The 11,362-nt window shown below is 45.5% G+C and overlaps 1 long non-coding RNA gene across 1 annotated transcript in view; it reads right to left on the bottom strand.

Moving 5' to 3' along the window:
- The window catches only part of LOC113440440 (uncharacterized), a 60,090-nt gene extending 50,390 nt beyond the window's left edge, over nt 1–9,700 (bottom strand). Inside the window, exon 1 of the long non-coding RNA XR_003374725.2 lies at nt 9,571–9,700. This is a non-coding gene — a long non-coding RNA (uncharacterized LOC113440440). The remainder of the gene's footprint in view (nt 1–9,570) is intronic.
- Between the last annotated feature and the right edge of the window lie 1,662 nt (nt 9,701–11,362).

Genomic DNA, 11,362 nt, shown 5'->3' on the forward strand with positions numbered 1-11,362 from the left:
ATCATTGTGTTCTATAAACAAAGCAGTTTTCTTTTCTAGTTTGACAATATGAATAAGCACTGGCTCTCCCAAGTGTTATCATCAGCAGTCCAAATAAAAGATCCAGCACAGATGGAATCTGTTCTCCGAGATTAGGAACAGCAGGGACTTTTGTGGTCTAACTGGCCAGATAATTTCTGATGTCTTTCCCATGAATCAACAATGACATACGCACCACCCAAAGCAAAAAAATCATATGTTAGGACACGATTTATTTGATTTTGGCGTATGTGATATGAATCAATCACTGTAGTTTACACACCGTGCTATACAAGTGTAATGCGAGAGCACAGATTATGATGATTTGTTCAATAAACCATAGTTTTAACACCCAAAGAAAAATATAAGGTCTCAAAGATGCCTACAGCTCTTGAACATTTTTTCAGGAGAGGGGGGGTAATGTTTTGGGCCACCCCCAATCAGATCAAATTAGTCAATCCTAAAGGAAACCAACCCTGACTGGAAGGACAGATACTGAAGCTGAAGCTCAAATAATTTGGCCACCTAATGAGAAGACAGGACTCCTTGGAGAAGACCTTGCTGTTGGGGAAGATGGAAGGCAGAAGGAGACGGAGATGGCAGAGGAAGAGGAAGAGATGGTTAGACAGTATCATTGACCCAATGCACATGAATTTGGGCAGATTCTGGGAGACAGGAGGAGGGCCGGCCCCTGTGGTCCATGGGGTCATAGAGCCGGACACAATTTAGTTACTGAACAACAACATTCCCCATTGCTAAAAATCATCCATTTGGTTTCTTGCCCTATTGAGGTAGCAAGCACAACATTGCAATGGCTATGGAGATTTTCAATCATCAGATCAAACCCAAGGCTTAGATCTGGGCTGTGGGGCCGGCCTGGAAATAGTATGCCCGCCCACTCCATTTTCGTTGGCAGAGGGCTATCAAAACAAACTAAAAACCAAAAAAAAGGAGAAATGTTTGCCCTTTTGCATTTGAGCATTCAAGGAGGGACAGGAAAGGAGAAAGGGAAAGAGGAAAGACAAAGAAAAAGATGGGAAGAGAGCAAGGAAGGAAAAATAAGGAAAGAGGGGAAGAAAGGAGAAGAAAGAGGGAAGGAAAGAAGAGAAAAGGAAGGAAGGAAGGAAGGAAGGAAGGAAGGAAGGAAGGAAGGAAGGAAGGAAGGAAGGAAGGAAGGAAGGAAGGAAGGAAGGAAGGAAGGAAGATAGATTATAATGAGAGTGAAGGTCTCAGGGAAGTCCCTCCTTAGCACTTGGCCACTTGACTGATCACGCCTGCCATGACCACACTGCCTCTGGCCACACCCTCCATCTCCTCCAAGGTCAAACACAATCCTGATGCTGCCCTCAATGAAATCAAGTTTGACACCCCTGATCTAGGTCATGATTGTCCCAAAGGTGCTTTTCCAAAAGGCAACTGGACTTTCTTGGATTTCTTTTTCCCCGCTTTGGAAAAAGTTCTTTAGAATTGAAGAAGCTTCTTGGATGAGAAGCAAAATGTTTTCAAGAGAAAAGCACCTTTGGGACAACATTGGAATGTTAAGTCTTAACATACGGAAATAGGTCCCTATGTGAAATGTCCTACTTGCTTTACTCCTTATCATCCATCCAAATTTTAAATGTACAGTCTTGGTTTACCAAATGGGTAAAGCCAATCCTTTTGGGGGGGGGCATGTAATTTTGATTACAATAGTTTCATTTTTAAAATCAGTAGCCTCCTATATTTTGAACTGTCCTCTCATAGTGATAAAAGATCAATAAGATAAACAAAAAGGGTCACCAAAATTGTTTTTGAAAAGTAATTGTCAAGCCAGGGCACACAGTTCACACCACATTCTGTCTCAGGTCTAAATTATCTGGCGAAATATTAGCACTACATTTTGATTTTTACGTTAACATTCTTCTTTTTTTTCCCTGTTATTTCCAGTTACTACAACCCCAACATACTAAGGATTTTATTTCTCAAAGCTTAAAACAATATTCTGTCTCTGAATGCATTCCAGGTTTAATCTGCATTAAGTACTTAAAACAATGGTCAGATAATTCAGCTGTGTTATAAAAGGGTTTAAAAAGGAAAAAAAATAAGACACGTTCTAATTAACGGCTTTGTCATCGTGGATGAAAAGGCAGAAATCACTTAAGCTCAAAGCTTTTTCAACTTGTATCATATCCTAATTGAACATTAGAAACCTACGGCAACCCACCCATTAATCTGTGCTGGATGGAACAATTTGAAGATACTTCAATGAAGGCAATTAAGGAGAGTTAGAAAGGAGCCACTTCTTCCCACTGGAATTTGGTTCCATAAGAAATGTATAAAGTCCATCTTCGATAGCACCAAACAGAATTAAGCCAGACCTAAGCAATATTCTGCTGACTGATAGAGTTCTGCTACTTGACTTGATTTTGAGATTAACATTATTTTTTTAAACAGATAGTCCTTATGATTACAACTGGAACCCGAATTTCCATTTACTAAGCACATCAATTTTACGACCTTTTAGTGAATCGCTAAAGTTGTTAAGTGAACCACACAGTATTAAGCAGATCCAGTTTACCTCGTTGAGTTTATGGGAAGCGAAGCCTTGCTGGAAGATCATACAAATGGTGATTAATTACATGACATTGCAATATGGTCATAAATACATGCTGATGCCCAAGTTCCTGCATTTTAGTTACATGACCCTGAGAATGCTGCAATGGCCGTAACTGACCGTGGCCGTGAGGACCAGTGGTAAGTCACTTTTTCAGTGCCTTTGTTACCTTCTAATTGTTGCTAAATTAACAGATGTAGGTTGAAGACGACAAAACACAAGGTGTTAGGAATTGGGAAGCAACTGCCTTGAAATTGGGCCCTTAAGTTGACCGATTGGGATCTCCAGAGGAAAACAGTGATTGTAGCTAAGGATGGTATGATGTTGCTGGAATGGGAAAGCCCAACATTGTGGTCCATTGGGGGTTGAACTCATTACTTTAAACACATTACTAAGTGTTTCAAGGCTAAAGGATGCAGGACCTTAACCTAACCTCTTGATTCTTAGAAAAAAGCACCCAAGCCCCAGATCAAAATGGTTTGGTCAATTCACACCAGAAGTTTCACACACATCAAGGTTTCTTCAGCCTTGTTTTAGCACTAAATTAGAAGTTCAGTATGTTGAAGGGTTAAGATGCTAGGCTCCAAACAGTCCTTGATTTATGACCACAATTTGAGCCCAAAACTTCTGTTGTTAAGTGAAACATTTGTTAAATGCCTTTTTGTGCCCCATTTTACAACTTTTCTTGCCACAGTTGTTAAGTGAATCACTGGATTGACAAGTCTGTAGCCTGGTTGTTAAGTGAATCTGGTTTCCCCATTAACTTTAGAATAGCAGAGTTGGAAGGGACCTTGAAGGTTGTCATGCCCTTGTTAGAGCCAGACTCTGAGGGAGAGGTGGAACAGCCAACAGAGAGTGGAGGTGTGGCTCCGGAGGTTGTGGAGGAGGCTGGGGAAGGGCAAAGGCCGGCTGGGCAGTCAGAGGAAGAACCAGGCCCATCCCCTTTTCATCCTAGGACATGCAGGGAGGAATGGAGAAGGCAACAACTTGGCTTATGAGAGAGGAAGCGGCCATGATCCCTCTCATTGGTTGCAGCTGGGGAGAATAGTATATAAGAGAGACAGTGTTGCCAGAAGCAAAGCGTGTTTTATTTTGGGCTGAAGTTATCTTGGTTGGCGTCCTTCCAACAGACTCTGCCTTATTATCTCCTTGAAGTTGGTAATTTACCTATCCTGGTCTGTTGTGGAAATTCCTTCATTGTAGTTTGTTTTAGTTTTTTATTTCACCTCTATCTGCTCATTAAGTTCAGACTGTATTGCTTTCTTTTGAAGACTATTTTTGAGTATGTTTTATCTCCAACTGAGAATTATTGAACAGTGGGGCCAAGTTGGAGGCATTAAAGGACATTTATTTATGTTTTGGAATTTGTTATCTGGGTCATCACAGATGTCTTCTAGTCCACTTTTCTTGTGGGAAGGTCACGAAAGGGGATCAAATGACCCCTGGGACACAGCAAAGGCCATAAATATGAAACCACTTGCCAAGCCTCTGAATTTCGATCACACAATCATGGGGATGCTGCAAATGTTGTAACAACGAAAAATGGTCGTAAGTCACATTTTTGAGTGCTGTTGTAACTTTGAGTGGTCACTAAATGAACTATCATAAGTTGAGGACTGCTTGTAGAATCTGGAGGCATGTGATCCAACTAAAAAATGAGCACTAAAGTTTATTTTCACCCACTCCCTCCCTCTTAGCTCAATCTACTCCACAGAGCTGTTGTTGTAGTAAAAAAAATTAGAAGATTTTTTTTTGGGGGGGGGGGATTAAGTTTTTCGACTGTAATAGATTGCTTCGGAGAAAGGGCAGGAATTAACAGAGAAAAATAAATGTAACAAATAAATAAGTCCTGGCCTTGTATAAATCCTAAAAACATTATTAAATAACAAAATAGTCAGGCAATTATAACCCATAGAAACATGGTCACATTCCCCCCCCACCCCAAAAAAGAGATAAAGATAATCCACCGAGGTTTACTGAAAAAGCAATGATTAAAAAAAGCAAAACTTCAAGCTATGAATTTATCTTTATATAAAGCTTGTCCAATTGCAGAAGCAGCAAGGCCAAGGATACAAATATTCTAGTCATGTCAGCTTCAAACATACACATAATTTGTAAGAGTCCCTGCCTACATTTTTATATATGCAAAAATAAAGTATGGGTTTTATTTTACATATATTGTAACATGGGGGGTCAGGAACGCGACTATAGCACTTACTAGAGGTTCAATAATGTGAAGCTCAACAGGGTGCAAGCTGAATTATGGAAATTAAAAATGGAAGTGCGAAAACAGCATTTCATTAAATTCAAGATCACTTAATATGCTATTTAGGCTGCTCAGCAGCCAATAAGGACAGAGCAGGAGGCAAAAATTCTTTTTGCAAAGGATGGAAATGGAAACAAAAAACCCACCCCTCTGCTCACTTCACTCTTAAATAAGGGTCACGATTTCATAATCTGGATTTCCGATACAGAAATCTTGCCAAAGTGAAGGAGGTCAATGCTTAAGATAGGATGGCGCAGTGGTTAGAATGCAGTATTGCAGGCTAACTCTGCCCATTGTTAGGAGTTTGAGCCTCACTGGCCTTAAGATTGACTCAGCCCTCCATCCTTCCGAGGTGGGTAAAATGAGGATCCAGATTGTTGGGGGCAATGTAAACTGCTTAGAGATGGCTGTAAAGTCTATATCGGTCTATATGTTAGCCATACATTGAACTGAGCCATACCGTGTGTTCACTGTAACTTGTCATGATGTGGGAACAGGTAAGGCAGGTTTAATGAATAAAATAGGGTTAAATAACTGAGCATTTAGCACACTGTGTAAATCTTACTACAGATAGTCCTCAAATTGCAACCATTCATTTAGTGACCATTCAAAGTTATAAAGGCACTGAAAAAAAATCACTTATAGCAACAGCAATAGCACTTATATACCGCTTCACAGTCTTCTCTAAGCAGTTTACAGAGTCGCTGTCAGGATTCCGGCAGTTACCCCAATTAAATCCTGAGTCTCGAGCCAAACTTCCAAAACTTTAAAGGATTTATTTAACATGTCCAGCACTGCCTGGGTGTAGCCGACGCTGAGACACATAATTCATTGTCACCCTTGACCCTGGTTTTCCCCCACCCCGTGTGTATCATAATTCATATTCTCCAATGGGACACATCCATAGCCCAGAGTCATCAGTCATGTTCTCCAGTTAGAATTTTGCGCACCAGAAACTTCAGTCACCTAGTTACTATCTCTGAAAAACTATGTATGAAATGCACTTTTGATTTCCAAGCTGCTGTTCTTTCAAACCCCTTTCCCCCCTCCCTTTCTGTTGGTAACTCTAAAACGACCATAGAAATATTTCATGAGTTGACATTCAGCCTATTGCCCCCAACAATCTGGGTTGCCATTTTACCCACCTCGGAAGGATGGAAGGTTGAATCAACCCTGAGCCTGGTGAGATTCAGACTGCCAAACTGCAGGCAGCCGGCAGTCAACAGAGGTAGCCTGCAGTACTGTACTCTAACCACTGCGCCACTTATGATCATTTTTCATAATTACAACCATTGCAGTATCCCCTTGGTCATATGATCAGAGTTCGGGGGCCTGGTAATTGATTCATACTTATGATGGCTGCAGTGTCTTAGAAGTAAAAACTAGCTTCTGGGGGGGGAAAAACATTGTCAGTTGTGGTCATGTGACTGGTGGCCATTACAATGTCTGTGAATATGGGCCAGTTGCTGAGCAGCCAAAAAAATGCAGTCACAGGACCTTGGGGTGGTAGGAGATGGGCATCATAGCTTCAGAACCAGGTAGTAAGTACTTTCTGGAAGATTCATTGTAACTTTGAACAGTCACTTAAATGGCCGGTCTTAAGTCAAAGACTATCTGTATTGAGTTGCAGTGGCTCAGTGGTTAAGACGCTGAGCTTGTCGATCAGAAAGGTTGGCAGTTCGGCGGTTCGAATCCCTAGCGCCACGTAACGGAGTGAGCTCCCATTACTTGTCCCAGCTTCTGCCAACCTAGCAGTTCGAAAGCATGTAAAAATGCAAGTAGTAAAATAGGAACCACCTTTGGTGGGAAGGTAACAGCGTTCCGTGCACCATCGGCGTTTAATCATGCCGGCCACATGACCACAGAGACGTCTTCAGACAGCGCTGGCTCTTTGGCTTTGTAACGGAGATGAGCACTGCCCCCTAGAGCCAGAAACAATGAGCATGTATGTGCTAGGGGAACCTTTACCATTACCTATCTGTACCAGATTGGAGAAAAACCAGGGAAAATCCCCACTTAGCCACGGCTAAGGAACACCTGACAAATGAGGTTAGAATATCCATGCTGAGCCTAGCCTACCACGCAGGATTGATGCGAAGTAAATAAACAGAGGACTTTCTGACTTGTGTTTAAATGCTTAGAAAAAAGACAGGATGAAAACTCAATCACTTTCTTATAAAAGCAGAATTTCCAACTAATGCCACTGCATTCAGGCCATAAAAGTGCAATCTGTATTGCCATTACCAAGAAAATGCAAATGCAAGAACTCATTTCTGCTATCTTAATATTTCCAATAAACTTGATTTTCCTCAGCATTTAAACCTCTGCCCTTTCTCACATTCCTTAGGTTAGAATCCTGTTTCTTTGCAAAGACATCTGTTGTTCCTCTCAAGATTTACAAAAAGTTTACTCCCCAGAGTCACACACCTCCATTTCTGGGAATCAATCTTAGATCCCTGCAAATCCACGTAAATCTTACTTGGACCGCATACTTCTGAATAAATGGCTACTTTGGGAAACACTGTAAAGTTCAACTTTCACCAGTATTCCCGAATTTGGTGGTGCCCTACGGAGGCCTTGACCTACCACTTCCACAATCCCCAATCCATTCAGTGTATGTGAATTGGGAATGAAGGAAGCTGAAGTCAATGGTCGAGGATACCAGAAAAGCTCCCACAACCAACGATTGCTGTCCCCAAAGGTGCCTTTTTCAGGAGGCAACTAGCCTTTCTTGATTTTTTCACTTTATCATCTTCAGGTAGTCGGGAATGGAAGGATTTATACTCCTTGCAGACAGCTGGCCATTTGCATCCTTTTAGAGCAGTGGTTGCCAACCAGTGGCCAGGGACCGCTGGTGGTCCGTGAGAAAATTTTGGTGGTCCGCCGAGAAAGGCAATTAATCCAGGCTGTGTGGGAACATAAGGTGGCGCCACCCATCTGGCCCATGGGAACATAAGGCTTGTGTCGCTTGCATTGCAAACAACACAAGGTAGTGAGGGGAGGAGGGAAGGGCAGAGGGGGGGAACTTGCCTCCATGCACCTGGCCTGGCCACCGGGCTGCTTCTTTCTTCTTCTGCTTTTGGTTGCATGCAAGGAAAGCATCAAAAGTCTTTCTCTCCCCCAAACTCCGCCAGAAATTAGTCTTTGGGACCCTGCAAGGCATCCTGCTCCAAGAGGCTGCGCCAATGCGACAAGTCTCACAAAGACTTATTTCTGGCGGAGTTTGGGGGAGAGGAAGAAAGACTTCTGCTGCTTCTGCTGCTTTCCTTGCATGAAGCCAAAAGTCTCTCTCTCACTCTCTCCGCCTGGAGACAGTATCCTGCTATCCCAAATAATGATCGATCAGTAGGAAAACGGGGTGGGGGAATTTTCCTGGAGACTTTTTGGGGGATTTTCCCAAGGTCTCTGGTCCTCGGGATTTAAAATTATGAGTTTGGTGTTCCCTGAGGTCCAAAAGGTTGGCGACCCCTGTCCTAGTCCAATCCCCTGCCGGAGCAGGAGGCCCTATACCATTTCAGACAAGCATCTTCTTAAAAACCTCCAATGATGAAACATTCACAACTTATGAAGGCAAGTTCTAAGTCCTCACTCTTAGGAAATTTCTCCTTAATTCCAGGTTGCTTCTCTCCTCGATTAGTTTCCATCCATTGTTTTTCGTCTTGCCTTCTGGTGCTTTAGAAAATAAGTTCACACACACACACACCCGCCTTCTGTGTGTAGTACTACGACACATCTTTAGCGTGCAGTACAAGACACCGCCCCCTTTCTACTACAGGCTAAGCAGCCACCAACACCAGCCACGTTTCACCCATCCTGTTCTGCGCATTCGGTCCGGACAGCGCGCTCTGATTTATGACTCTGTGCGTCATGGGAACGCCGAACACGGGTCGACACAAATACACACACACACACACACACACACAAACGTGTCCTGGAAATTGTGATCTGCATCTTCTACCACCCACCCCCAATTCGAGAGTGGGGGATTCCCGGCGCTGTAATCCCCAACTCTTTGAGGAGGAAGCGAGGAGAAGTGAAGCCCCGGGAGCGCGAAAAGGGAAACGGGCGGCTGTCGGGCAAGGCCAGCGGCGAGGTCGGGAAGTTTCAAGCGGCCCGAAGTCCTGAGAGCCGCTTCCCGGCGGGGCTGTGAAGCCGCCGGACCGTCGCTCCGTCCCGCCCTCAACTCTCTTCCAGGAGAGACGCGGGACCTTCTGCCCTTTCTAGGCATTCGCCCTGGCCGCCCTTTTTTGGGAAGGCGCGCCCGCCTCCTCCTCCTCCTTGCAAGCGCAGACCGCTCCCGCCTCGCCGGAAAGTTCCGCTCGGGCTCCTTCTCCGCTTGCCTGTAGCGCCCCAGAGGCCTCCGCCGCCGCTGGCTTCCCTCCGCCCCGCTCGCTCTTTGCTTTCCTGCTTCTGAGGAAACGTGGCGCGGGGAGCCGCGGCTCTCGCGCGCAGAGCGCCCGGCTTTAGGCGCGTCTTGCCCAGCCCAAACTTCTCCTCAGCCCCGCCGAGCTGCCTGCCTCCTCCGCCCGCCCCGGGCCGTTCCAGGCACAACTCCGAGCCCGGAGAGCGTCCCAACCGGGCGCTCCCACCCCAGCGACACTTTCCGCAGGCAGCGCAGCGTCATTCCCGCCCTTCCACCCCCGCTTCCCCCAAACCGGGTGCTGCCCGACTCGGCCGCCCCGCTGGAACTCACCAGCGCGCACGTGCTGTGGCGCTCCCGGCCGCTGCCCGCCAGGCTCGCCTTCGCCCGGGAGGGACGTGGCAGAAACGAGCGGCTTGCGACCGCGGCTCCTCCCCAGCCCAAGCTGCGAAACGCGGGAGACGCCTCCCGGCTCCGCTCTAAGCCGCAGGCGGGACGCCCTCTGCCGAGCGAGGGCCGCCTGAGCCGGCTACCCCGGCGAGAACGGGCGTCTTGGCTGGCTGGCCGGTCCTGGCGGCTGCCTGGTTGCCTGAGCTGGCTTTCCTGTGGTTTCACCCGCGGCGCGGCATCCTTTCCCGCCGCCCCTCCATTTCCCACCCCCCCTCCTTTCTTTTTTTTTTGTCTCCGGAGAAAAATTGAAAACGTTCAAAGGCGCTGCGGAACGAGTCCGAAGGACGGGCGCACGCTGGTTGGGTTCCGACGACACGCTCAACCCGGGTCAACAAAACACCTCCAAAACGAGAAAGCTCGTGCCGCGTTCGCCTTCGTTTGGCGTGTGGGGGCAGCCCAACCTGGGAGTGAACGATACAGACCGGGATGTACACCTTGTGGGTTGCCAGTTGCTTGTTATGGGGGTCTCTTTGTTATGATAAAGGTTGTAAGGGCAGCGCTTTGCTTCGGTTAGCAGCCCTGCTGGAATAAGAAAATGAGATATTGAAATATGAATGGTGAAAAGTGGGCGGTGGGGAGGGAAGCCCAGTCTGCGTCTCTCATCCATAGTGTCTCTGCAGTCCTTGACTTTTAACCGTTCAGAATAAAATACACCCGAGGACCTGGCAAAAAAAATAAAAAATAAACATTGGAGACCTACTTCTGACAACACAGCTCAGCCCACACTGAACTAGCCACATTAAAACTAACCGGATGAGTAGACCTGTTGCTTTATACCAGGTAGTCAAACTTAGTACAATTGAGCCCTGGCATTTCTGTTGCTAAGTGAAACATTTGTTAAGTGAGGTTTGACCCATTGCATGACTTTTCTTGTCACCGTTGTTAATAGAATAGAATAACAGAGTTGGAAGGGACCTTGGAGGTCTTCTAGTCCAACCGCCTGCCTAGGCAGGAAACCCTACACCACTTCAGACAAATGGTTATCCAACATCTTTTTAAAAACTTCCCATGTTGGAGCATTTACAACTTCTGGAGGCAAGTTGTTCCACTGATTAACTGTTCAGTCAGGAAATTTCTCCTCAGTTCTAGGTTGCTTCTCTCCTTGATTAGTTTCTATCTGTTGCTTCCTGTCCTGCCTTCAGGTGCTTTGGAGAATAGCTTGACTCCCTCTTCTTTGTGGCAGCCCCTGAGATACTGGAACCCTGCTATTATGTCTCCACTAATCCTTCTTTTCATTGGACTAGACATACCCAGTTCCTGCAACCTTTCTTTATATGTTTTAGTCTCCAGTCCCGTAATCATCTTTGTTGCTCTTTTCTGCATTCTTTCTAGAGTCTCAACATCTTTTTTCTGGTGAATCACTGCAGTGGCTAAAATTAGCAACACAGTGGTTAAATGAAACTTGATTCTCCCATTGACTTTGCTTGTCAGAAGGTTTGGACACTGCAGCCGTCATAAATATGAATCGGTTGCCAAGCGTCTGGATGTTGATCATGGTACTAGGGGGATGCTGCAAGTGTGGAAAATGGTCCTAAGTCCCTTTTTTTCAGTGAGGTTGCGATTTTGAATGGTCACTAAATTGTTGTAAGTCGAGGAATACCTGTATAGGAGGTTTCTGGTCCCCGTGCCATCAGCCAGTGAGGATCCTGTCCTAGAAGGAATCTGCATGGACAAG

The sequence above is a fragment of the Pseudonaja textilis genome, chromosome 7 (assembly GCF_049901715.1).
Source record: "Pseudonaja textilis isolate UNSWEBS1 chromosome 7, rPseTex1.2, whole genome shotgun sequence".
Classification (NCBI taxonomy): domain Eukaryota; kingdom Metazoa; phylum Chordata; class Lepidosauria; order Squamata; family Elapidae; genus Pseudonaja; species Pseudonaja textilis.